Source organism: Triturus cristatus, chromosome 9 (assembly GCF_964204655.1).
Source record: "Triturus cristatus chromosome 9, aTriCri1.1, whole genome shotgun sequence".
Taxonomy (NCBI): domain Eukaryota; kingdom Metazoa; phylum Chordata; class Amphibia; order Caudata; family Salamandridae; genus Triturus; species Triturus cristatus.
This window is the reverse complement of record NC_140592.1, coordinates 905433900-905461386: the sequence shown is the minus strand read 5'-3', so window position 1 is coordinate 905461386 and position 27487 is coordinate 905433900.

The window sequence follows — 27487 nt, the reverse complement described above, 5'->3', positions numbered from 1 at the left end:
GTCCCATTGTACCAAATCCATCTGTGATTTTATATCAGATTCCCCATGACGCAGAATGGTATACAGTGATTGATCTATGCCATGCTTTCTTTTCAAAACCCCTTTGCATCATGACAGTCAGCAAATTTTTGCATTTCGTGTCGGTGAGCGTATTTTGGTGTGGTGCCGAATTCCACAGGGGTATACAGAAAGCCCCTCCATATTTAATCAGCTATTAAAGAAGTCTTTGAAAAGTCTAGAAATGCCAGAAAATTCTGTACTAGTTCAATAAATCGGTGACCTACTTGTGGCATCGAAAACCCGTGAAGCTTGTGAGGTAAAAACAGTAGCCTTGCTGAATCATTTGGCAGATGGAGGACTAAAAGTGTCACCATCGAAATTACAATTTTGTAAGAAGGAAGTACAATATTTAGGCATAACATTGAAAAAGGACTGAGAAGAATAACCATAGACAGAATCAGGATCATAAAGAGAATGAGTCCACCAATGACCCAAAGAGAAGTGAGAATGTTTCTGGGAATGGTTGGATATTGTCGTCAGTGGATTAGTAATTTTTCATTGATCGCAAAACCTTTGGTACGACTGACAAGAAGTGATGTGAGAGATCCCATCGATTTGAACAAAGAGGAATTGACAGCATTCAAAAGATTGAGAGATGGATTGTGTGAAGCACCTGCATTAGGTATGCCTGATTATGAAAAAGAGTTCGAGTTGTATTGCAGTGAGACCTGCTGACATTAAATCTGGATCAAAAAGTAACAACTCAAACTCATATAAAGGGTCATATATTGGATCCAATTTTCACTAACTATGAAGAGTTAATTGTTGAAGCATCATGTCCTATCCATTGGTCCGATCATTACCTCGTCCCTTTCTCAATACCCTCACACATAAAGAAACGTAAACAACCTAAAAAGATGATTACTACAAGGAATTGGAACACATTTAACTCCACTTCCTTTTCTCAGGCATTAATAGAGATGGAACCCAGATTGGACAAAGACACTAACCGTGCCAATGACCAGCTGGATTCATGGATCTTCGAGACGCTAAATGAGATAGCACCTTGGAGTACGAGGATCCCGAAAAGGCAGAGTGCTACCGCTCCATGGTTTAATAAGGAACTAGCGGAGGCCAAAAAACTATGTAAAAAGCTTGAACGAACATGGAGGGAATACTATTGCAATAAAACCAGAGAAGAGTATAAGCACGAGCTCAAACGATATCACTCACAAATTAAGAAAGTCAGAGGCACATTCTATACAGAAAAAATTGAAAGAGCCAGAAATGCCCCTAAAGAACTATTTACCATATTGAAGTCACTGAAAACGCAGAAAGAGTCCAATGAACAACCTACATCTAGGGAAAGCTGCGATACAATAGCTGAGTTTTTGCCGAGAAGGTAAAGAACATCTACGAAACCTTCCCTATAGAAGCCAAATTAGGTACCAGCACAAATAACTCTGACAAAAAACCTCACGTAGAAGGGACGCTGGATGAATTTACCATTTACAGTCTAGCGGTACTTACGGACATAGCCAGCGGAATAAAATCTGGCTCCCCCGTAGATGTTGCAAGACCAGATATAATTATGGAAGGAACCAACCCCATTATCCCATATATTTTAGATATTATCTCTCGCTCCTTCCATGAAGGTGTGGTGCCCGCGAAATGGAAACAAGCTATTGTCAAACCATTGAAAAAGAATACTCAAATTAAACATACTGTACTAGAAAACCTACGCCCGATTTCTCTACTGCCTTTTGTAGCAAAGATTGCGGAGAAAATAACCAACAAACAATTAGTTGATCACATAAATAAATACGATCTACTACACCCCTCACAGTCAGGTTTTATAAGCGCTCACTCAACCGAATCGGCACTGCTTCACGCCACGGAAGCGCTGAGGAAACATGCCGATGAAGGTGATACTGCCGCACTGATCCTTCTTGATCTCAGTGCGGCTTTTGACACCGTATCACATCAGCTGCTCCTACAAAGACTGGAAGCATGTTGCATTAGGAATAAAGCCTTGAGCTGGTTGGTGTCCTTCCTCTCTGGCCGTAGCTTTAGAGTGGCTCAAACACCTTACCTATCCAAGAGTATGCCTCTTACTCAGGGGGTCCCTCAGGGCTCTATACTGAGTCCTACTCTTTTCAATCTATATGTAAGTCCCCTAGCTGAGCATGTGGACCAACATAACGTATCGATTGTTTCATACGCTGATGACACGCAGCTAATTGTTCTGTTATCTAAAAACGATGAGCAAGCATCCACCCGTTTCTCCAAATGCCTATCAGAAGTCGCGAACTGGATGTCCAACCACTGCCTCAAATTAAATGGAAATAAAACTGAGGTAATGGTTGTGGGCAGGTCGCCAACCATTTGGTCATCTGCTTGGTGGTCAGAATCTTTAGGCCAACTGCCCATCCCGAAAACCGAAGTTAAAAATCTAGGAATCTACTTTGACTCTGAGCTGAACTTCATCAACCAGATTCACAGGGTTGCGGGCAAATGCTATGGCGCTATAAAAATCCTGCAAAAGATCCTTGATCTCCTGCCTTCTAGTGCCAGAAAAACAACTGTCCATGCGACAATAACCTCGCAACTGGATTATGGCAATATCCTTTATCTCGGAGCTACTAAAGGGGGATTAGCCAAACTACAGCGGGTACAAAATGCCGCTGCTCGACTTGTTCTCGGCCTACCAAGAAGAGCAAACTCGGAGAATGCCCTGAAGCAACTGCACTGGTTGCCAGTGGAAAAGAGGGTAATTTTTAAGGCATTGTGCTACGGCCACCGCATCCTCAGGAAGTCCGGCCCCAAATACCTTCATTCTCTCTTAATAGAATACACACCTGGTCGGAAATCTGCGGTCCTTAGGTAAGGCCTTGGTTAAAGTACCAAGGATATACAAGACCAGACTAGGAGCCCGCTCCTTCAGGTATAGGGCGGCAAAAACCTGGAACACTCTGCCGATAGCCCTAAGAACAGAGACATCCAATAAATATTTCCGCAAACAACTAAAAACTTGGCTGTACAGAAGGACCGAAGTCCCATAGATATATAGCTAGCGCCTCTCCTTTTCTGTAACAGCTCTCTCTCATGTGTCTTAGCGCGGGAACACACCGTTTGGTGTAACCAAGCACTCTATAAATGGATAAAACTAAACTAAACTAAACTGAGAGAAATGGATGTGCACTCTCTGTTCTAGTACAGAAGCATGGAAAACTGAGGAAACCAATTGCATATTTTTCATCCATGTTGGACCCAGTAGCTGTAGCCCTACCTGGGTGTTTGAAAGCAGTAGCTGCTACATGTCGAAGTTTGGAACAGAGTGAGGGAATTGTGATGGGTTATCCTGTGAAAGTGTTTGTACCTCATGATGTGGCAATCCTTTTAACAAGGAGTTGTACTCAGTATATGACACACAGTCAGCTGACTAAGTATGAAAAGGTCATATTGGGTGCAACAAATGTAAGTCTTGTGACATGTGTGAATGTGAATCCTTCAACACTGTTGCCAGATGCAGAGAATGTGGAAGTAAGAGATGAAGCAGATCATGACTGTTTGGATGTACTTGATTTCTGTACAAAACCACGACCTGACATAAAAGATGAACCCCTACCAGAAAGTGATTTTGTTATGTTTGTTGATGGATCTTGTTTGAGGACAGATGATGGAGTGTTGAGTGCAGCATATGCGGTATGTACAGTTGCGGCAGTAATGGAAGCATCCTATTTGAAAGGAGTAAAATCGGCCCAAGTAGCTGAACTTGTTGCCTTGACGAGAGCATGCAAGATTGGGAAAAGTGTGAGAGTGGTTGTGATAACTGATAGCCAGTATGGCTATGGAGTCGTCCATGACTTCGGCCAGATATGGCTGCAGAGAGGTTACTTAACCTCGAGTGGAACTCCCATTAAGAATGCTGAAGTGGTTGGAAAGTTGCGTGAGGCGATACAGCTGCCTAGGCAATTGGCTGTTGTAAAATGTGCTGCCCATAGTCGCAGTGGTGATTACATTGCCACTGGTAACAAATTCGCAAATGACATGGTGCAATACTGTGCACGAAATCAGAATTCAATCAATCGGGTTAAGGAAAAGGAGGTGATTTCTTGTTTCCCAATGTTTACTAACACTGTGGGAACATGGGAAGAAGTAAGACAATTGTAGAAAGAAGCAGGAGAGGAAGAAATAAAACAGTGGGTAAAAGCAGGATGTGCACCAAGAGAGAAAGATCATGTGTGGGTCTATCGAGATGGAAGACCAGTCATGCCTGATAGCATGATGTCTGCCATGGCACGGATGTTTCATGGACAGGGACACATAGGGAGAGACGCTATGATTAGGTCCTTTAAGCAGACTTGGTATAATGCAAAATTCAGACTTGTAGCAGAAAGTCTTTGTCAGAGATGTCTAATTTGTCAGCAATGCAATCCAGGAAGAAAGACAGCAGTGAGTCTAGGAACAATAGGTCGAGAAGGAGGGCATTTTGCCAGAATGCAAGTGGATTTCATTGAAATGCCTCCCTGTAACAGGATGAGGTATGTTTTGGTTATGGTATGTCTATTTTCCAGGTGGGTAGAGGTATTCCCAACAAGAAGAAATGATGGAATGACAGTGGCAAAATTACTTTTGAGGGGAATTTATCCCTAGATTTGGGTTCCCAGTGACAATTGAATCAGACCGAGGAAAACATTTTCATAATGAGATCATAAAACTGATTTGTGAAGCATTGAATGTACGACAAAAACTGCATTGTGCCTACCAACCAGAGGCTTCTGGTGTGGTGGAACAAATGAATGGTACTATCAAAAACAGAATAGGGAAAATGTGTTTAGCCACAGGTATGAAATGGCCTGATGTCTTGCCTCTAGTACTCATGACTATTAGATCAATTCCAGACAGAACTACAGGGTTGAGTCCACATGAAATCATCATGGGACGAGCCATGCGCCACGTTTTTATACCAGTCAACAAGCTGATGACTATAACTGATGACATGGTTTTGGAATACTGTAAAAGCCTGGCTGAAGCAGTTCATTCTGTGTTTCATCAGGTTGGAGTGGATGCCACCACCCTTGAAAAGAAGCCAGCACATGATCTAAGCCCAGGGGACTGGGTAAGGATAAAAGTCCACAGAAGAAGAAACTGTTTGGTTCCCAGGTGGGGAAAACCAAGACAAGTCATCTTAACCACAACAACAGCTGTGAAGTGTGCTGGATTGAAGAACTGGATCCATGCAAGCCATACTTTGAGAATTCCAAATCCAGTCGACAGCACAGAAAAGGAGTATTTTAATGAATCAGAATCTAGTACTGAGTCGGATGACGGAGAGCCAAAAGACAAAGAAAACCCTGAAAGGGGGGAAACAGAACAGAGTTTAAATTTTGTCCCCAGAAGTAATTCCCTGAGGAGAAGGTTACAGATTTCTGATACCAGTTCAGACTCAGAGACAGAACAAAGAGCACAATCTTCTAGGAAAGGACAAGGGAAGAACAAAGAAAAAGACAGTGGAGAGACGATAAAAGAGATTCATGAGAAGGAAGTGCCAGATGAAAAATTAAGAGAAATTCCACCTGGATCCATGCAAGCCATACTTTGAGAATTCCAAATCCAGTCGACAGCACAGAAAAGGAGTATTTTAATGAATCAGAATCTAGTACTGAGTCGGATGACGGAGAGCCAAAAGACAAAGAAAACCCTGAAAGGGGGGAAACAGAACAGAGTTTAAATTTTGTCCCCAGAAGTAATTCCCTGAGGAGAAGGTTACAGATTTCTGATACCAGTTCAGACTCAGAGACAGAACAAAGAGCACAATCTTCTAGGAAAGGACAAGGGAAGAACAAAGAAAAAGACAGTGGAGAGACGATAAAAGAGATTCATGAGAAGGAAGTGCCAGATGAAAAATTAAGAGAAATTCCACCTGAAACAACACACTTAGATGAACAGGTGCCAGATACTGAGAGAGAGGGAAAGATTATTGCGGAAGACCCCCGAGGAGGTGTAGGGAACTCCAACATCCAGTTAGAAGCAGGGACAAGTAGTCATCAGGAAGATTGTGTGCCGGAGATTCGAGAAGGGACAGAAGTAGGGAAAACAAAAGAAGTGGTGGAAAAAGAAACTGTTGAGAGTAAAAGGCAAGTTGAAACAGAGTCAGAAGAAAGCGAAGATGAAGTACCAAAAGGCCGAGTTCTGAGAAAGAGAGCTTGGAGGACTGAAAAGAATGATAAAGGGAGTAAACTGAAAAGAGCGGCAAAGGACGACGTTTGGCCGAATAAAATAAAAAGATTGAGATATAGATTGACACGAGTAAATTTGCCAAGGGCTGAACAGGTGAATGAAGTAACGAGTCAGGAGAAATCGAAAGAAGAGGAAACAACTGTAGTTAAAGAAAGCAAAAGAATAAGGAAACCTAACCAGAAGTATAAATCACCGGAATGGACATATGTGGCCCTGCCTGAAGTAAAAGAAGAGGCTGATAGCCAAGGAAATCCAGAGGTGGTTGTACCGGAAGTGGTTGAGGAAGACGAAGAATCGGAAATCCTGAGAGTTATCTTGTCCGATATTGGAAAAGAAGCGGATGTTCAGGACATTCTGTATACCGAAAACGAAGGAAAAGTGAAAGATGATGAAATGCCAAACTGAATGAGACAAGAAAACTACTGATGGAAAGACAATAAAATACTGAAAAGACAAAAACTGGTAGAACCACGTAGGTGCTTAGAACCTTGGGTTAGAAAACTAGTTGTGAAGTGGAAGAGGCTAAGTCAAAAGACACGGTCCATTTTAGCTAAGATGGCAAACATAGATAGTAGCAAAGGTAGATTTACATTCTTTAGGAGATGGTGTAAAATGTGCTGTTGTTGTACAGGATTATTAATACTTCTTTGGAGTATACTTGCTCTACTAATCTCATTTAAAGTTACTATAGATACCTTGGAAGGACATAGTGATAACATAACTAATATAGGGAAGATTCAAAAGGTAGTTCCGACTAGAATAGATAAAAATTATTTGCATAAAGATAGGTTGTTGTATGAATATGTAAAAACAATGGACGTAAGGGATTGCTACATGTGTATGCAGTTACCTGCATCAGTATCTGAAGGAGATACTTATCATCACCTTCCAGTAACATATGGAATAACATGTAGTGTAATAGCTAGTTTATTTTATCAAACAGGTAAATTAGAGTATTATTTTTCAGATGTAGATACTATATTTTCACAAGTACCGTCAATTAACAAACTAAATAAGGTAAAATCTGCAAAGGTATGAGGTGAATTTTTCTTAGAGACTAAAGAACTAACATTAGAATACATATTTAAAAATAACCTGACTTGCAGTTTAAAGAAAGAAGAGAAAACATTTTTAGATATGGTTGAAGAAAGGAGATTGAAAATGCAAAGAAAGGCTTCAGAATGGAAAGTGGAGAAAACAGTTTGGGATGTAGAAATGGAGAAACACTTGAAAGGGGAAATGAGTCCAACTATGGCTTTAGATTGGCCTCAGAAAGGGAAATTGTGTATTAGAAGGAATCAAACACCATATGATAATTATTTTGTAGGGAATAGTGAGTGCCATGATACATACCGAATCATGGGAGGATGGGGATTTAAAGGTGGAAAAGATCCAGGTTTTCCAGGACTGTATTTTATTTGTGGGAACAGGGCATATTTTCGTTTGCCAGACCATTGATATGGCACATGTTATGTTGGCCTGGTTTTTCCAAATATTTTTCATATGGTTAGAGGAGAAGATGGTGTACATAGTTTAGGTAGTTCTTTAGCACGTAGTAAGAGAGAATCTTAGACTGAAATTGTGGGTGACATTTTTGGAGCACTGATACCCGCAGTGGGAATATCTCTGAATGCAAACAAAATTAGAAGACTTTCAACAGTAGTCGATCGCTTGTCGACAAGCACCGCTGGAGGATTCTTATTGGTAAATACTGAAATGGTTGCTATGCGTGCTATGGTAATGCAAAATCGACTTGCCCTTGATATTTTATTGGCAAAAGAGGGTGGAGTCTGTGGAATGCTGACAGTTCAACACTGTTGTACTTACATTTCTGACTAAAGTAGAGATTTGAAAATTTATATTAAGAATATTACAGAATTGCATGACGAAATTGCACCACTGGAGGTTGAAGGTGTTTGGGAAAAGATTGGAAAGAAACTATCAGATATTAAAGATTTTGTAGTTAAACTAGGTAGTACATTTTTAGGTAAGATATTATTTCCATTAACATGTGTGATTTTCTTAGTATTAATAATTAGACTCGATGTATTTGTCGTAAAAAGGATAAAAATCTGAAAAGATTAAAAAGAGAAAACTGAAGGAGAAGAGATAAAAAACAAGAAAGAGAATTTGAAGAAATAGAATTGGAAGAAATCAAGGAGAGTATGTATAAAACAGCAAGAAGAGAAGAAACAGGGCAAACTGAAATATGAATAAAACAAGAAATCACTTTAAAATTCCGTAAAAGGGGATACAAAATTTTTGTTGCTGTGGTGATATCATCACCAAAGGGGGGATTGCTGGAGCGGGTAGTACAAAATGTTGTATACCCCCCCATTCTGCAGGTTTATACTAATCTGAATAATCAACTAATAGTAATCTTATTAATTTGTTTGAAGTGGAGACTTACCATTTATATTAACAAAAGAATTACATGTGGGATTTGCACTTTGCATGGCTAAAGTAATTGTATACTAACATATGTACGCATACTAATAGTAGAAAATTAGAACATTGCATGATAAATGTTGCTTTTGTGATGTAATTGTAAGTTGCGCATCATTGAGTCAGTATAAACGCTTTATGCTATTCTGCTAGATAATTACTTACACATAAGGGAATTAGTGAGGGTTTAACATTTTATTAGCCATTTCTATGTTTTAATTACGTTTTTGTGTTTGTTTTGCTTAAGTTGACCATTTCGGCCTACTTCAAAATAGCTGACTGAGACGTACAATGTGACTGGTGCTGACACACGAGGTTCTGGGTGAAGTGTGCATGTGTCACTGCCAGCAACAATGGCCTCGTCCTGACCCCAGGAGATGATGTTCCTACCAAGGACACTCTGGGAGCTTCGCCAAGGATAAAACAATGGACTGTCTTTAAAACTGATGCGATGACTTAATCTTGTGGACTATGTGAGAACTTTACCGATCGACCCCAAATCCACCAATGAGGACTGTCTAAAACCCCAATCTTGATACATTTTGACATTAGTTTCATTATAAAAGTAGGTAGAAAAGTGAATTAAAAAACTCTCTCTTCTTTTACGAACTTGATTCCCTGACGTTATGCTGACGGAGAGGACGGTGACACTGCTGGACAGCTGTTATCCTGAATCTTTGAGAGACTGAATTGCGGCCTGACTTGAATTTAAAGATTTTTCCACGACTTGACTGACTTAGAGGACGACTATTAGCCAGATTAGGTAAATATGATGCTCTGCAGTTTGGGTGATGATTTCTAACAATTTGCAATTTTATTAGATAAACGATATTTGATTAATTGATAAATGTGTTGTGTCGATTATCTGAAGAAGAAACTAGAATAAGAGATGAGTATAGATAGATGAATTAGATCACTAAATCAAATAAACAACTAACTGATTCATCACCCAATGAGGGGACTATCACAAGGTTGGAGTTAATAAAGTATTCAATGCATTTAGGGTTTAGGTAAAGATATTCCTTTCATGTCAGCGTTTGGAAGCTTATTCCTCTAGGGAAGCAGATCAATGAAGTATGAGTGTTGGTGTTATGGGCCCCACCAATGAATGTATTTGAGTGAATTTGCTATTGCGGTATTTGGTCTGTGACGAAGGGGGAATTTGATGTTCTACGCTGCAACACTGCCACTGCAGTGTATACATAGAGGGGTAGATACGGACCCGCTGACATGGGACTCTGCTGAAGAGGCACTAAGGCAGCCCTCTGGGGCTCTGTGACATTGGCACACAAACTCAGAGAATATCCCAATGAATTGAGGCTGTGATGGCAGCACTGAGGCTCTACATGATCCCATAAAGCTACAGTGCACCACCTGATCCCATATAATACGGCCATACAGCACACACCTGCACGAGACTGAATACTACGCCTACAAATGGCGCAGAAGTGAACAGTAGAGCTCTGAATGAAATACCGAGGTCTGCACGACCTCTGCTAGCGCCAACTACTGAAGACAGCGGTGGGGAACGGCAGGAAAACCGAAAGGCCGCGTGAGGGGGTAACTACGCGTAGGCAGGCAGTGGCGACTACCATCTCCCCCATGCTAGGTGAAAGGGTGTGTGCCCCGGAGTCGGAGGAGCTATGGGAGGTAGAGGACTGCGACCGGTGCAAAGCAACCGACTGGACAAGTACGCGTTTACAAAAGAGCAGCCGGACACGCCAGATATGGCCCCAGGTACCGTCGGTGGCCAACACACAGCAAAACCTAAAAAAGTCACATTACAAGACGTGATGACCACCCTGCAGCAAATGCAGAAATCTATAGGCACTATTTCTTGCGACATAATGCTCCTGCGAGCAGACATCTCCAAAATGAACACAAGACTCTCAGAGGTGGAAACCACCACTGCAACTCTCTCGACTGACACTGCAACACTGAAGCGGCAGGTACGACACCTGGAATTAGCCACGAAACAGATGGCAGAAAAGCTGGATGATCAAGAAGGGCGCTCCCGGTGCAACAACATACGCCTGGTGGGAGTACCAGAAAGTATAAAAGGGCCAGCATTAGATCTCTTTGTTGAAGAACTGGTACAGAATCAACTGCAGCAACGAGGTCTCTCTAACTTCTTCTAGGTGGAAAGAGCTCACCAAGTGCCTGGAGGGAGGCCTAAGCTGGGGGCCCCGCCACGACCGATTCTGGCGCGGATATTTAACTTCAGAGATCGAGATGCTATTCTGACGGCGACTCGCGTTGCCCCACCTTCCGGGTGGACAGTAGTAACGTGAGACTATACCCTGACTACACAGCGGCTGTAACGAAGCAACGCAAACATTTTTTAGACATCAAAAAGGAGCTCCGCAACCGAGAACTCAAATACGCAATGCTCTTTCCAGCAAAATTGAGAGTAGAAGCGGAAGGGAAGAGTTGGTTTTTCGAGACACCGGAAGATGCCAGAGAATGGCTTGAAGGATGGCGCCCAGCCAAATGACATAACAGAAATGGAGCAAAACAAAGGCATCAACCTACCAAATTGGCCCTGATGATGGAGACAGAGACTACAGCAGGGACAGAAACCGGCGCAGGGGTTGACAACGACTCGTATTGACAACCAACATGGAACATATCGGCACCGCGGGTTGGCTGAGGGGCGACGCAGCCGTGCCTTGACATGACCATCATGTAAAGACAAGACTGCTACGACTCAAGGACGTGGCGTCAATTGGAGGGGGCACCTTTGAACACTCTGGACTGAGGGGCATATATAGCTGACAGCACACGCTGGATTGACTGTGCGATGGGGCCTGAATCAGATCACAGGATGATACAGAATGTTCGTAGCCAACAGTGAAGATGCAATAGGAATGAACGGGGGCACGGAGTGACTCTCCCCTCTTATGCAAGTACAAAGTTATGGGACTAAAGCACTCTGCTGAGTTGGGGAGGCGGGTAGTTTTAAATCCGCAGTGCAGTGAGGCAGGGCGGGGGGTGGAGGGATGGGTATTGTTAATCAAGTTATTTATAATAATAGTTGTATGTTTGATAAAAGGGGCTATAACACAGGTCAGATCAGGAGACATAATTGAGACTACAATACAGCTAGCTCAAGAGGGACAACACGTTATCAAAGATTATGGAAGACTTGGACCCAGAGAGACACAGGCCTTCCGACCGTCCAGTCTTCCCTTACAGGTGAGATCCTGGAATGTAAATGGTCTGGGAGATAATATTAAACGGGGTTTGGTCTTGCAATACGTCAGACATAAAAATCCTGCGGTTGCACTCCTCCAGGAATCTCATTTGAAGGAAACGACCTGTAAAGCCCTGGACAGATGGGGGTTTAAAATGGTGATACACTCAGATTTTACCTCTGGTTCAAGAGGAGTGGGGATCCTGGTCAATAGACGTTTCCCATTGATCGTAATTGAGACGAGCACGGACGATCAGGGACGCTTCGCAGCAATGACATGTCAGTGGGACGGTGGAATATATAGCATGGTGTCGGTTTACATCCCGCCAACGTTGCATAAGACGGCTTTCCCGGACCTAGGGAAATTCCTACTCGAACTCCCTCGGGGAGAGCTAATTATGGGGGAGACTTTAACGCCACTATGAATGCATCAGTAGACAGACAGCCCCCTAGAGACGCTAGCGGTGCCAACCTCAAGTTAATAGAGTTTGTAGAAGCTCTCGGTTTACTGGTTGTATGAAGGATACACCCGGCAGAGCGGCAATATACCTTTCTCTCTGGGTTGCACAATAGTCTCTCCAGACTGGACTACATATTTACATTAGCCACAGGGATGTTGGGAATGACAGAGATCACGCACTTATCCAGGTGTATATTGGACCGCTCACCTATACTCATTGAATATACAACCTTCGCCCCACAACGGCTGTTCCCGATACGCCCCGGATACCTTAAAAAACACAAAATCAGTTGAGACCTCCGTAAGGTGACGAAGGCCTATTTTGAGGAAAACCAACACTCTGTCCCCTCTCCGACAACTTTATGGGAGGCCTATAAGAGAGTGTTGCGAGGACACTCAATCTCCCTAATTACGGACAGAAAAGGAGGCAGCAAAGCCACATAGATAATTTAGAACTTGAGCTATCCCTGGCGGAAGCGGCACACATAGAGAACATGAATGATGAGACGACACATAAGCTTCTGCTTGCACGGCAAGAATATATAGCCTACATACGGGAGGAGGCCAATAATACACTCAATAAATGCAACACACTGTTTATGAGCTAGGTGATAAAGCGGGTAAGCTGTTGGCCTAGTTAGAAAAGAAAGAGAGGGCAAATAACTGGGTGGCGCAAATCCGATTAGATGATGGGCAAGTGACAGCGGCCCGCAATAAATTACCGAAGCATTTGCGACGCATTATAAATTAATATATATGCCAACCGTCACCGCCTCAGAAGGCGACAATCAGGCATTCCTTAAAGATATACACATGGCCACATTGACCCAGGAAGCAGTAGAGGCTCTGGAAGAAGATATAACGCAAGAGGAACTCACGCAGGCAATAGGAGCGTTACACATGGGAAAGGCTATGGGACCCAATGGAATTCCAGTGGAATTCTATAAAATAGCAGCCCCCCCTGCTTGTGCCGCGCTTACTGAGCATGTATACAGACAGTTTAGAAAAGGGGATCCTTCCAAGAGATCAGCGCCTGGCTACCAAAGTCGCGATACATAAGCCTGGCAAACCGCCACAGGAGTGTATGTCCTATAGACCGATCTCTCTAATAAATGCTGAAGCAAAAATACTAGCTAAGACACTGGCCACAAGACTGCAACCACACCTCTCCACAGTGATTCACCCGGATCAGTCCGGATTTATGCCAAACCGCAATACTGCGCTTAATCTGAGGAGGCTCCATAGTGTGATAGAGCGTAGATTCACCATAGAAGAAGATGCAGTTATTCTCTCGCTGGACGCACGCATGGCATTCGATTTAGTTGAATGGCCCTTCCTTTTTGCAGTCCTTGGGCGCTTGGGATTTGGGCCCAAATTCTGCGCATGGATCCGATTTCTGTATAATCAGCCACTGGCGCAGGTAGTGGTGAACGGTCATATATCGACAGACTGGCTGCATGTACCCCAAGAGGATCCGGCATACCGAATAGATAGGCACCTACTAGAGGATGTGGGGATTATAGGAGCACTATACAACAAGGAGAGAAGAAACAACCTTATGGGACCAACGGCACACACGATACACGTCTGGTTCGAGGCACAGAGAGCACTAGGTTGGGAGGGAGTCATAACATAAGCTATGCCACTATGGGACACAAAGAAGCTGGGCACGCTGCGCAACACTAAAGGGTTTAGCCAATGGGACCTGATAGGAATGTCCAAAGTTGGGGATCTCTGGAAAAAGGGGAAATGGTCACATTTGCCCATTTGCAGGCCACCTACGGTTTGGCACAGACATAAATGTTCCGTTACATACAGGTCAGGCAGGCACTACAGTCATTGATCCCGCCAGGCACACGGCCCACTGAATCCTCACCGTTGGAAGATAGGCTCCTCACAGACCATCTCCACAAAAAGGCAATCTCACAGACCTACCAGAAAATAATAAACAACCGCTCAGATCCCACAGCAGCTTTAAAGGCCAGATGGGAGTCAGATTTAGGAGACATAGATGTAGCTGACTGGCTGGAGGCACTGGCATCCCCTCGGGAGGCAGCAATACCGTCTAGACTTCGACTGGTGCAATTGAAGATTCTGCACTGCACATATTATACTAGAACACTATTACACAAAATACATCGAACAGACACACCGCTTTGTCTCAGGCAATGTGGAGAGTCGGGTACACTATACCATACTATCTGGCAATGCCCAGAGATAGCGCGCTATTGGAGAGGAGTAATGCGAGCGTTCTCACAAGTCACGACAGTCACAATCCTCCCGGAACCAAAACACCGCCTTCTCAATATTTAGGAACCTACGGACTTAAACAAATACAGCTCAGGACTGGGTGACGTTGGGTATGACAGTGGCAAAACGCAATATAGCACAATGTTGGGGATCCAGACTTAACCCGACACTTAGTCAATGGTGCAACGACATGGACATGGCAATGGTGGCGGAGAAGTCAGTATACACTCATCGGGGATGCCCCAAGAAATGGACAAGGGTATGGGGGAAGTCGAACTCCTACTGAGGAAATATATGTGAACCCCCACGGGATGAATCGGAGCCAGGCATTAGTGAGTTATTACACTATTAATATATAATAAGTGCGGGATATGTGGGGATTTGATGTTTAACCCTGACTGGGTTATACAGCCTTAAAACTGATTGGAACTGCCTTCTCTTTTTCTACGCACCGTAAATGCTGATTGTATCAGAAGGTAATGCTAAGATACACAACTTGTTATTATGTAATGGGGAAAATTAGTGGACCAGGGAACGGGGGGAGGGGAGATAGTTCAATATTGTATATTCAGTAGATTGTATTGTAGATCATTCGATAAGCACGAGTTTATAATAATTGGACACTCCCTTAACAGTTAAGACCTGATTTATTCACTGTTGCTGCTCAGGGGACCAAAGGTTACTATGTAAACCAGAACTTTCGTATAAGTATACTTCTGTTACCGTATGCACCATGGACTGGAAAAATATTAGTCATGATTAATATTTTGTTTCTATCTTCTGCCGAAAAGAGCATCTTTATACCCTGTATATTATGATGACTTGAAATTCTAGTAAAAATAGGTTTAAAAAATAATAATAATCCGGAATAATTGTATAGGTACTTACCGGTCAGAATTCATGGTAATCCAAACTAAAAGATGCACATTTATTGTAAGCCGAAAAAAAAAATATATAATGTTTTGATCAAACACTTATTGTTTTACCCTTCGAAATGCTGCTCTCTTCCTTTTTTAAATATGTTGCATTTTGTAATGGTTTTGATTAACCGCACAAATAAAAGTATTCATTCATTTAGTCAACAACGCTCAGCAGGGCATGAGGGAAGCAGCTCTCCAGTTGCTGCGAGGATGGGGACTTCTGGGCTCCTGTTCTGCCTCGGGGTGCTACCAGCTGCCCCCCCAGGCGCAAGGCCCGAAGGGTCTGGGGCAGAGCTGGCACAGCAGGTCTCCAAACCTGTAAGGCAATGCATGGTGTATGTTTGAATTTATGTAACGCAGGTGAAAAAAACTTCTAGAGTTATATGCATTATTTTTTTTCATTTACTCAAAAAAAAGAACCCAGCAGGCTAATGTGGTTTTTTTCTATTAGTGGAATCAATTTATACAATCTGTTTGGTAAACATAGAAGAAAGTGGCCAAACAAAAGCAGAGTTATATTATATTTTTTAAGTGTGTTACCGAAATGTAGGGTTTGATGTAAGATAAGCTGTTAGCTAATGCCACCTGCAGCCTAAAAGCTGAACAGTATCTGCTCATTGGTCACTTTTGGCTTCTATTAAATTAAACTATTATTAGGGTGGGTCAGCAATACACCGCCTGCTCGCGGAACTCCGTGTAATTCGGTGAAGTTTTGCGGCAACTCTGCAGAATTCCAAGGAGTAAAGCTCCGCAAGCTCCACCCAGACTTAAGAACAGCCAGGCTAAGTATCCTCTCAGGAGATACAGAACCAACCCCATAATGGTTTGGACCCAGTTTATCCTCATCAGAAAGGTATAGCTTGAATACGGTGCTACACGTGTTGCATGCCCATGCAATTAGGGTACTTAGAGTGTGTACTCTGGCTGCATTTGTGTCACAAAAAGGCCATGTCAATGTAGTATTAGTATTGGTAAACACCCAATTGCATCTACTATGGCCTTTTCAATGAGGTCATATATATCACAGATGTACGTATTATCGAATGGTCTGTGGTGACTGTTTACAATACTGCTGAAAATGAACCAAGACTCCTACCAAGAGAGAATGTAATATCAAAGCACAAAAATATTTAAAAAGACAAACAGACACAAGAGAGCATTTGTCGCAATAGGACTAACAAACAAATGCTTGTCACAACTCATTATGTTGGGCAATAGCATAAAAAACGTCAAAATTCAAAGGTTTTTGTGAGTGCAGGCTCCTCCCTACTGCTAGCTTGTAACTGTTAATTTATAACCAGGCATAATTTTTAAAAAGTGCTGCATTAGAAAAGGTGCAAAGTTTCAACAAAGTGAGGAAAATGTTATTGTATTATGGATTAATATTTTTGATGTACTATTAAATATGTATTCATGCTTATGCCAATATCCATTCCTCCTGCTGTTTGGTAAGGTTTGGAAGCTGCCCTACCTCACCGTCAAGAGTGAGGCATGTGTTTTATTTAACCCGCATTTCAAGCAGACAATGACAAAAACGAAGAGGTCTGATGTTTATAGTCCAGCACAGTCCAATTCAGCATTAAAAGTTATGGGTTAGCGGGGAATCACCTAGTATCTTACCACATTCATTTTATTTTATTCTGAGTTTTATATAGCGCGGACATGACCCATAATATACAGCCTAAGTGCTTTCTTAGCGATCTGAAAGTTTAAATTACATACGTTATTGTTCTGCTGAGGCAAACTCCTACACTAGATCTAATTGGCACTAACTCCTTGATCAATGGTGAGGACTGTATGGTGTCTCTGTGAGGCACTCACCCATTCCCCAGTCAGGACCAGCTGACTTGTGGCAGCATGGCCTCTTCTGCTGCATGGCTTGGGAGGTGCGAAGGCTTCCACAATAAAGGGTGAAGGGCACTCACCCCGTCACCGGCCAAGACCAGCTTATTTCTGACAACGATGCCTCTCCGGCTACACAGAGTGTGAGGGCATTTCTCTGCTGCTGGCTACAGCATGGCTGTGAGGCTCATGAGAGCATCTCGCTCTCCTCGGTACTCACTGTGGCATCCTGCTAGATGGGGCTGAGATGTGCCGCAGTCCTCCTCACACATCAGTGGCTGTCCTGCGATCCCTCGGGTTTCGAGGAACAGTGGGTGGAGGCTGGGCCCAGAGCTATGGCAGTGCTTGGTTGAGCAACGAAAAGCTCACAGTGGTTTCAAGGTCGATGCATGAACTCCTCAGCAGCGCAGGGGAGTTCATCACGGCACCAGGGATTTCAAAGTAAAGTGAAGCCCCAGAAATACCAAAATACATTGAAGAACTGAGGATTCAAAAATAACGTGTAGCAAACAGAAGGAAAACTTTGATATCCCTGAGTTTTCTGAAACAGGAGGTCAGCACACATAGGCCCTAGGAGATTTCCTCCCAATAAGATACCACAGAAAAGCAAAAAGAGTCAGTCATTTTCCTCCACCACATACCGAAGCAGCAATTGCAGGCCATCCCACCCTTTACACAGAAAAGGCAGTGCTTCTCACACAGTCCTTCCGCTCTTCTTCTTGTCAGGGTCCTATTGGTTCTAGTAGTAATTTAAAGTATGGGGTCTTGGGTATCATGCTTATACCCAATTTTGTTATTGTTGTGTTTGTGACAAGGGTCTCTGAACCCAGTCCAAACCAGTCCTTTCATCCCTGGTGCAGGATAATCACAGGGGGTGGAGACAGCATTGTTCAAAGAAGACACAGCCTATTCAGGTGTAAGCAAAACTCTTGCCAACACTTGAAATGCAGACCAAGTTTTTTCAGCCCAGTGAGGAGTCTCATAGGCAAAGCAGGACATACATCAACCCCCCTTGTGACTGTTAGAGTGAATGCACATCCCCAGCTCCTTTCACTCCAAAACCATACAAAAAGATGTGTTAATAAATTCTGATTCAGAGAGCCCACACTCTATTTTTCCATCCTGTCCCAACGGAAAGTTACACTTGTAAGATGTTAAAATGCAGCTCCGATGCTATCCTAAGGGACAGATAGCCTTTCAGTAGCGAAAAACGAAATAAACAGTATTTCACTATCAGTACATGTCCTACCTTTCACATACACTGCACCCTGCCAAAGGGGGTACCTTGGGCCTACTTGAGGGGTGCCTTACATGTAAGAAAAGGGAACATTAGGGCCTGGCAAGTGAGTGCACTTGCTAGGTCAACATGACAGTTAACAACTGGCTTGCAGACGCTACAGTGGTAGGTCTGAAACACCTTCACAGGTCTACCCAGGCACAACCAGTAGCACTTGAATTACAGTCCCCGGCACACTCATTGCACTTTACCCAGGACTTACCAGTAACTCAAATATCCCAACCATGGATAACTAATCATAATTACAATATTCACAGGAAGCCCTTGCACTTTGACACTGATCAGCTGTTGCAAAGTGCCCAAAGCATCTGAGCCAGCAAATACGAAATCCATCACACAATCAAAAATGCAGGAGGTAGAGGCAAAAAGTCATGGGAAACCACGCCAAGGAAGCCACGTCGAACATATTATCAATGCTGTCATCAGTCATTTAATATCTGAGGGTATAAGCAGCGCATGACAAGGACGCAAGTTATAGTTACTCCAGGGCTCGAGTTAAAGTTATTTGAGATAACTAAAACTGAAAATGTAAAAGGTATGATTTAACTGACATTTTAACCTAACTATAATGTCCCTTTATCCTTTGGTTTCTGAAGTTCATTTAATGTAACATAATATAATACTAATATATCAAGTAAGATGTCCATCCCCCGCCGGGGCCCAATCCAGAAGGTCGTTTGCAGTCTGGGATTGGGCACCTGGCCTGGCCAACCGCCTGTGGGCACTCACGGCTGACTATATGATGTACAGAAATGGTGTCATTTTAAGTAAGGCAGACCTACTAACTTTGTCAAAAGGTCAAAACACCAAAATACAAAAAAGCTAGCATATTGCCTTTATAAAGCAGTCAGCGCATCAACAACAAATAACTATAATTGCATTTATATTTTATAACTCTACACATAGCAATATTTATTAAAAATGCTCATCATACAATATTTTCAACTAAGGATTTAAAAAAAATATTTAGATGTCTTTGAGTCTTTTTATAAACATTTTGTAGGACACAAAATGCAGCCATGGAACCAAACACAGGAGGGCCCTGCACTCCAGCTGAAGAGCATATAGCTCCAGCTTGGAGTGCTTTAAAACATATGGTAAGTTCTCCTGGGGATTCAATGATCAAGGAAACCTACTGTGGTTTTTTAATGGGTTCTGAACTCTCTGCTTCCTGCAGCCCTCACATGATTAATACAAATCCTAAATGGTGCTCCTTTCCATTTTAGGGTCATCACCAGCATCAAAAAAGTGTTTTAAAAAAGCCCTTGCAGGGATTTATGGGGCTCTCCCCAGCTGAAGCAGTAAATATGAGATGTTTTTTATTATTATTTTTTATTATTATAGGGAGTCATTTCATGGCCCTGGGGACTCCATTCCACGGGCCAATTCTTTTTTTTATGGGGGATACAGCCCCCTTCCTGAGCTTTCTATAAGCACCAAGGACCCCATCCTCCAGAGATGCCTTCTTTTTAGGGGGAGGGGGCATACAGTCCCCCTAGCGGGGCCACGTAAGGCCGCAATGACTTCATTCCCCAGGGCCAAGCTTTCATCTTTGGTGAGGGTGGCTTGTGGCACCCTTCCCTGAGCCTCCAAAGGCCCTGGGTCCCCCACTGCATTGATCCAATATATTTCTTTTGGGAAGGGGTCTGAGGCCTCCCTCCCCAATCCTATTATGGGCCCTTGGGGCCTCATCCCCCGGGACCTAAGCATTTTGGGGGGGCAGTTGCCCCCTTCCTTTGCCTTTCACTGTCCCTGGGACCAATGGTAGCAGTGTCTCATGGACACAACCCCACAGGACACTGCAGTTGCCTTCCTGTAAGAACGCAGACAGGGAAAACGTAAGCTCTTGGCAGGAGCAGATAAAAGCTGTTCCCACTGGGTAGGAGAAAACAGATGGAGCTGGCTTCCACTGCACTGCAAAGGGTACAGACTAGGGCGTCGGTAGGGGCAGTTGGAGCCATGGAACTCCCCCAGCAGCCTCATAGCCAGCATCGAACATCCACAGCAAAATGTTTTGCGGCCCCAGGGGATGGGGTCTGCAGGGAACGTAAAAGGCTCAGGGAGGGCAGCAGCATGCGCCTCCCCTAAAACTTCAATGCACCTCTGGAGAATAGTATTCCAGGAGTCCGTAAATGGCTCTAGAAGGGGGACCATAACCACAATTTCCTGTAAGGTGCTCGCCTGGGCGGCAACGCATGCTCTCATTAATCTCTGCCCATGGGGCCTGCATGGCAGCGCATTACAAAGGAGCTTTCTGATGAACAACAAAAGGCCCCGGTAAATGGCAAATGAATACGTGAAAAAAAAGCAAAGTGAAGGCTCTTGCTTCAAGTGAGAGAAGCTGATTTCTGTCACACATAGCAGGACTGGGATTTAAATGGGTAATTTAGGTTAATGTGAGGAATGTGTGAATAGCTGTGACTGTCTATCTGGGGTAAGAAGCCCTGATTGAATTCACCACAATTTAATATTTAGTCTAACCATTTTGAAAATGGTGCATACATGTTTTCTCTTTCTTCTCTTGAAGGTTGGTTTTCCATGTGTACTTTGTATTAAATATTTCTGTTCCTCTTTGTATTTTCTCATTCTTATGTTCAGACTCCCATTTTTTTTGTCTGTTGAAAGCGCTTTGATAGACATTATGCCTTGTTCACAGTATACAAAACAACAACAAAAATTAATAAAACCATTCATTTTTATGACCCAATATGCTTATAAACCATGTCCAGCTTATGTTAGTTCTTCATCTGACGACTAAATTTAGCTTATTTGAAAGATTTGTTTAAAAGTTATGGTAAAGTTTTCAGTGCTTCAACAAAGATGGTGTACATAATTTAACAGTGCGCTACCCTCTACTTTTATGTTTATTTCTTACGTATTTGAGAAGAAGAGGGTTTAGTTATTTGTTATTGCTAAATAGCACTCTTAAAACACACAGTCTGCCAGTAGCATTGCAATACTGCACCTTTTCTTTATCCAGGAGATGATTATCCACGTTTCCATTTCACACAGGAATCAGATTTGTTTTTATTCAGATGAGTGAGTGTGCGTTTTTAATAGGTTTTGAACTTTGGCCAGTGGCTTAGACAACAAAGTTGTACCAAAATGTTCATGCATCTACTTGTTAGGAAGGCTATTTACTCAGCAAATGTATGTGTGACTGATAGCTGACATTGCAAGTGTTTTTGGTTGAAAGTATGACAGAGTTATAGTTAAGCTAAAAATTGACTGAAATAGCAAGATAGGAAGTGAAGGAAAGCAAGGGCTTGATTACAAGGAGATGGAAATGGAAATGGAAATGGATGTACATTTATAGAGCGCGATTGCTGCCCGAAGGCGTCCAAGATGCAAACTACACACTCATTAACAATATTTTTCAGAGTGTGTGAATTAGCAGATGTATAATCTGCACACACGTCTGAGGTGCAGCACTCAAATGCAAGGATTACATGCAAATTTTACATTTTTATGCAGTCCATGATGCACAAATAGGTATTTTACTCAATTTACCCCTAATTTCAGTTAGGATTTACCTGGTGAACTCCACAGAGAAAACCTCTTGAATGATCATACAAATTTAGATACAAGTGGAATTTTTAAACTTGAAATAGAATTAGCCGCCCAATTCTATTCAAGGCCTGAGTGAACTAGTTGGTAAAATAGTAAAAGCAAGTATGAAGCACTAAAGCCCTAATTAAGAGTCTGGCAGTCTGAGGACCACCAAACTCACGTTGACGCGCAGTGGCAGTCCAGCCACTGCCTCACCAGCAGTCCGACCGACCCATTACGAGGTGGGCGGTCGGGCCACCATGGGACCACTGCTCCCTGGAGATTGCATGGCGGTCAGGAGGCTGCAATATGCTTGGCGGGACTGCTGCAGTCCCACCAAGCATATTACTAGTTTCCTCTCCTCCGGGGTTTACATAGAGGTTCTTTCTCCATGTAAGCCCTGGAGGATAGGAAACAAAGGGGGCCCTAAAAGGCCTTCTGTGCATCCTACGCTTCTGGACACACACAGGGGTGCCTAACATGTGCGCCCCAGGGTGCATGTGCAAATGTTCCTGCACGGCATGGACTTCCAAGTCCCCTGCTTCCCCGGGGACCACCACCTCCCCTGGCTTAGTTAACATTGGAGGGAAGCCATGTGGCCTCCCTCTTGGAGCACTAGATGGCCCTGCGGACTGCCATCACCCAGGGCTAGCTCCAGCAATGTCCCGGGGTGCCCAACCCTGGGACATTGCAGTGTGCGGTGCTCTCACCAAGCCATAGCAAATAACTGCTCTGCTTTCAGCAAGTGAGAGCACAAAATGCTCTAACTTGCTGAAAGCAGAGCAAGTGTCTCATTCCCTGCCTGCAGGGAAACGAGCAGGAAAACCGACACTTTGCTTTGGGACCCAGAAAGTATCTACCTAGGTCCTAAAGCACGGAAGGCTCCTGCAGGAGCCGGAGAGCCGGTAGGGACCGAGGAGACCTTGAGGCTCCCCCCACAGTCCCCAGCGGAGAGGCTGGCCCCGGGAGATGGAGTCCCCAGGACTGAAAATGGCCCGGAAGGGGGGCCGCTCAGCCCCCCTCCCTTGAAAGTTAATATTTTCTTTAAATAAAAAAGGCTTGGCCATGGGGTATAGGTCCCCGGGGCTGAAATCAGCCTAAAGGCCCATATCCCCCAGGGCTTAAAAAATCCTAGGGGGGCACTCAGCCCTCCTCCCTTTCAAATATATAAAAAAATAAAGGTCAGGCACCAGGGATGGGGTCCTGGGGCCATATTGGCCCTCCTCCCATTTTTTGTTTAGGAAATACATTTTTAAAAAAGGGTCAGACTCTAGGTATGGGGTTCCCGGGAGCCCAAATGGTCCAGGGAAGGGGGGCCGTGCAGCACCCTTCCTAATAAATTTTAAAAAGCCAGCAACTTGTTGGAGGCCCTTCATCTTTCTCCAAAACTCTGCAAATGCACCTTCTGGTGTGCTCCTGGTTTGGGGATGAAGTCCCCTTGGCTGCTGAAGGTCCTTAGGGGCCAACAAGACCTCCTGTTACCTCCAGTAAGCCCCACATAGTGGGATTGCTGAGAGGTGGTCGGAGGCCACGCCCCACTTCCCCCCCACTCTGCAAACTCACATCTCAGCACACTGCTGGTGGGTGGATGAGGTCTCCTTGCCTCCTGAGGGCCTCAGCACTAAAGTGGGCTTCTTCTCCTAACCAGTAGTGCGCCAGGACGCGTGTTTGCAGAGGGGTAGAGAAAGCAGGTGTGGCCTCTGACCACCTCTCTGTGTGTGGGTCTTACTAAAGGTAAGAGGAGGGCTAGTTGTCCCCCAAGGACACTCAAGAGCCAAGGGGACTTCGTCCCTCAACTAGTAGTGCACCAGGAGGCGGGTTTGCAGAGTGGTGGAAAAAGGGTGCGTGGCCTTCTATCAGGTCCAGGCAATCCTGCTGTGTGTAACTTACTGAAGGTAATAGGAGGGGTAGTTGGCCCCCAAGGACCTCACTTGGCCCAGGCTGCTGGCACCATATTTATTGAAAACTCAGGGCCCGATTCACAAAGGTAAACTTAGACCGCAGTCTACGTTTAGACCTAAAGTCTAAACTTAGACTTCACGTCTCAAGATAGACTTTGAGCCTAAACTTGGACTTCAGGTTTAAAATTAGACTTCAGGTCTAAAGTTAGACTTTAGGTCTAAACTTAGACTTTAGGAATAAAGTTAGTCTTTAGGTATATAGTTAGACTTCAGGTCCAAAGTTAGACTTTAGGTCTAAACGTAGACTTCCGGTCTAAACTCAGACTTCAGATTTAAGTTTACCTTTGTGAATCAGGCCCCAAGTGTAAAGGTGCGGCGGTGAGGGTTGCTGCAACACCTCCAAAATAGCCATGCTGAGTTCAGAAGGAGAATGAGCAATAAAAATGTCTTTACATTTTGTTTTTAACTCGCCACATTTGTTGTGCATTCAAGGACAGACTTCAAATGTCAGTCTGTGTCTTCCAACAAATTGATGCTTATTCTTTTAACATGGAAATATTGTTGCCTTTCTTTCTCTGACTGCAAAGTGAGAGACTTTTGTAACCTGAACTATTTTACAATGACACTGAATTACAAGGAGCATGAAGTATGTCTGATGTCATTTTTTTCTAATACAAAAACACATTTAAATGCCTCTAAATCAGAGGTCTTCAAACTTTTGTAGGTAGAGCCCCCCCAGCTGAATTTTTTTGTTGGGCCCACCCACCACCTGACAGAAATTTCGTGAATCTGGTACACTACATAATCGACCGCCACACGCATATCACGGTCCATATCCAGCAAATAATATTCAACACAATAAGAGTGCTAAGTAAACTGCAGGTTTGTGAGTGGGTGTGGTGAAATAACAGAGGCTTAATACACAGCTCAAAACACAATTTTCCAAGATAAAATGTTTGCAAATTGTTTTAACTAGGATGCTTTGTTTTACACATGACATAGATTAATAATAACACCACCAACATAAATGTGACGGGTATGCCAGTTTTCAGCCACATAGACTGTCAATCCGTGGATGGATTTTTGCCCCTACCATCCTCAGGTTGTGCTCCACATCCAGTCTTGACGGTACTTAGTCTTTAATACCGCAAGTGCTGAGAACCCAATCGTACATAAATAGCAGTTTCTCTCAAAGCTGAATATTCTGAAGATATTTTCAGCCAAAACAGTGACTGTAAGGGAGACAGTGTTATCAGATTTTTAGAGCACTCCCTAGCTCAGAGTTGGTACACGAGAAACAATTCTTCTCTTGAAACCATTAACAAACGTTTTAGGCAGCATTATAATGGGATAATTGCCCACCAACCAGTTATGGATCCAAAGACAAAGGTGAAAGTCCACAGAGAGGGCGCTGACCGAACACCTAATTGAGAATTCCTTAGTGGTACGATAAATTGCTTGCCTGAAGCAGTGAGTGTTTAGGAAATGGGCTTATGTTTAAAAAAAAAATAGAACTGATAATAAATGAATGATTTTGCCTATTTTACCTCAGAGCAATGTTGTCTGACAGACTTTGTGGTGGCAGGGACATGTTAAGGATTTCGGGTGCCCTGGGCCAATACTATTTTGGGGGTTCCTGTTCAGAACAGCTTTGAGATTAAATGATTCACTTTCAGCTCTGCCATACCCTCTTTAGCCAGGCTACTAACAGTGCACAGGCGCTATGGTCGAAATTCTAAAAGTGTTTACATCTAATATTCAGAGATAGTGATGTGTGTTTTCACTGTTGTAACAAAGCAGCAGCCCACAAATTTTACAGCGAATAATATCTGTGATATCCTCCAATTTCTCATATGTGAGGACCCGTTTTGATCTAAAATAAACTTTTTTATGGTTGTTGCATAAAACAAAAACATTAGCAAATAGTAATAGACTCTCTCACATCAATCACATTAAAAACAAATGAAACAAAACTGTATTTACAAGAATCTATTTAGGAATTATTCCAGGCCATCAGGGCAAAAACAGAGCTGCATCTATCAAGTGGCCCCCTGAAAGGCTGGATTGCAGTGCATGTAAATGTGTCCTTTTGTAATTTAGGAAGAAAACCTTGATGGGGCACGACATGCTCATACTTGTGTACATGGGCGCAACTAGACCTAAACTTCGGGTGGGGGCGAACACTCCCAGCCAGGGCAGGCCCTAGCACTGGTCGCACACAGTGGAACGGTCAGTTTTGGCCCCCCCCCCCCCCCATTTCCTCCTCCTCCATGAATTTCCTCACTACTACTCCCCAACAATGCAAAACATCTCTCTATAGCACCTTTCTGGCAAACTTTAATTTTTTATAGCACTACTCATTGTTTACTCACACTCAGTTCTTTAATCTGCATGGTAGATGTTCTTTGTAGCAAGCACATTAAAACTCTGCGATGTGTGGGTGGCAGGAGTACCCATGTGAGTGCAGGGTGAGTCATGCAACAGTGTGAGAGTAGGGTAAGAGGAGTGACTGCAGGGTGAGTGAGGTGATCATATGAATTTGAGTGCGGATGTAAGTGCAGAGTGGGACGAATGAATGTATGGTTAGTGATGGGCTTATTTGAGTGAGATTGCAGATTGAGCAGTAAAGGGGGACAGGTGAGTGAAGTGTCATATGAGTGCAGGGTGAGTAGTGGGCTTGTGTGACTGCAGGGTGAGGTACAGGGTGAACAGCGCAAGTGCATTGTGAGTGCAGAGTGATCACTGTGAGTACAGGGTAAGCAGGTGAATTGTGTGAGTGCATCGGGATCAGTGTGAGGGCATTTTGATCGCTGTGGGTGCAGGGTGAGCATGAAAGTGAAGGGCGAGAATGAGGAACGAGTTGTCTGAATGCAAGGTGCATTCCCAGACACTTGAAGTAACTCAGCATGTTATTGATGGTGGCCTAGTGTTTAAGATATAATTTAAACTATTGCTAATATGTCATTAACCAGGGATCAGGGCGGAGGAAATAAATGTGCTGATCTTACAACAAACTTCCAGTTTTATGATTAGGGTTGCCAGCTCATTATTTTGATGTCCCAGGCTGTACAAATAACAGTCACCTAAAGCTGTATTGTCAGCACTTGTGTGTGCATACCTTGAAAAGAAAATATAAATAGAAGCACTTTTAATTGTGTTCTAGGGCTGCCTGAATGATCCATGACTGATAATAAAATGGAACAAAGACAGGAAAGTCACATTACTAATGTATACAGACTTCTTTATAAACATATTTAGTGTCAAGACAATCAATTTGCAGGCTGTTTAAACTACACATGGCTGGCTGGCATTTTTCTTTTGGCAACTTGAAGCCCTGTGGGCTTTGCGCGCCTGCCTGTGTAAATTTAAAAGAAACTTTGTCTCCTT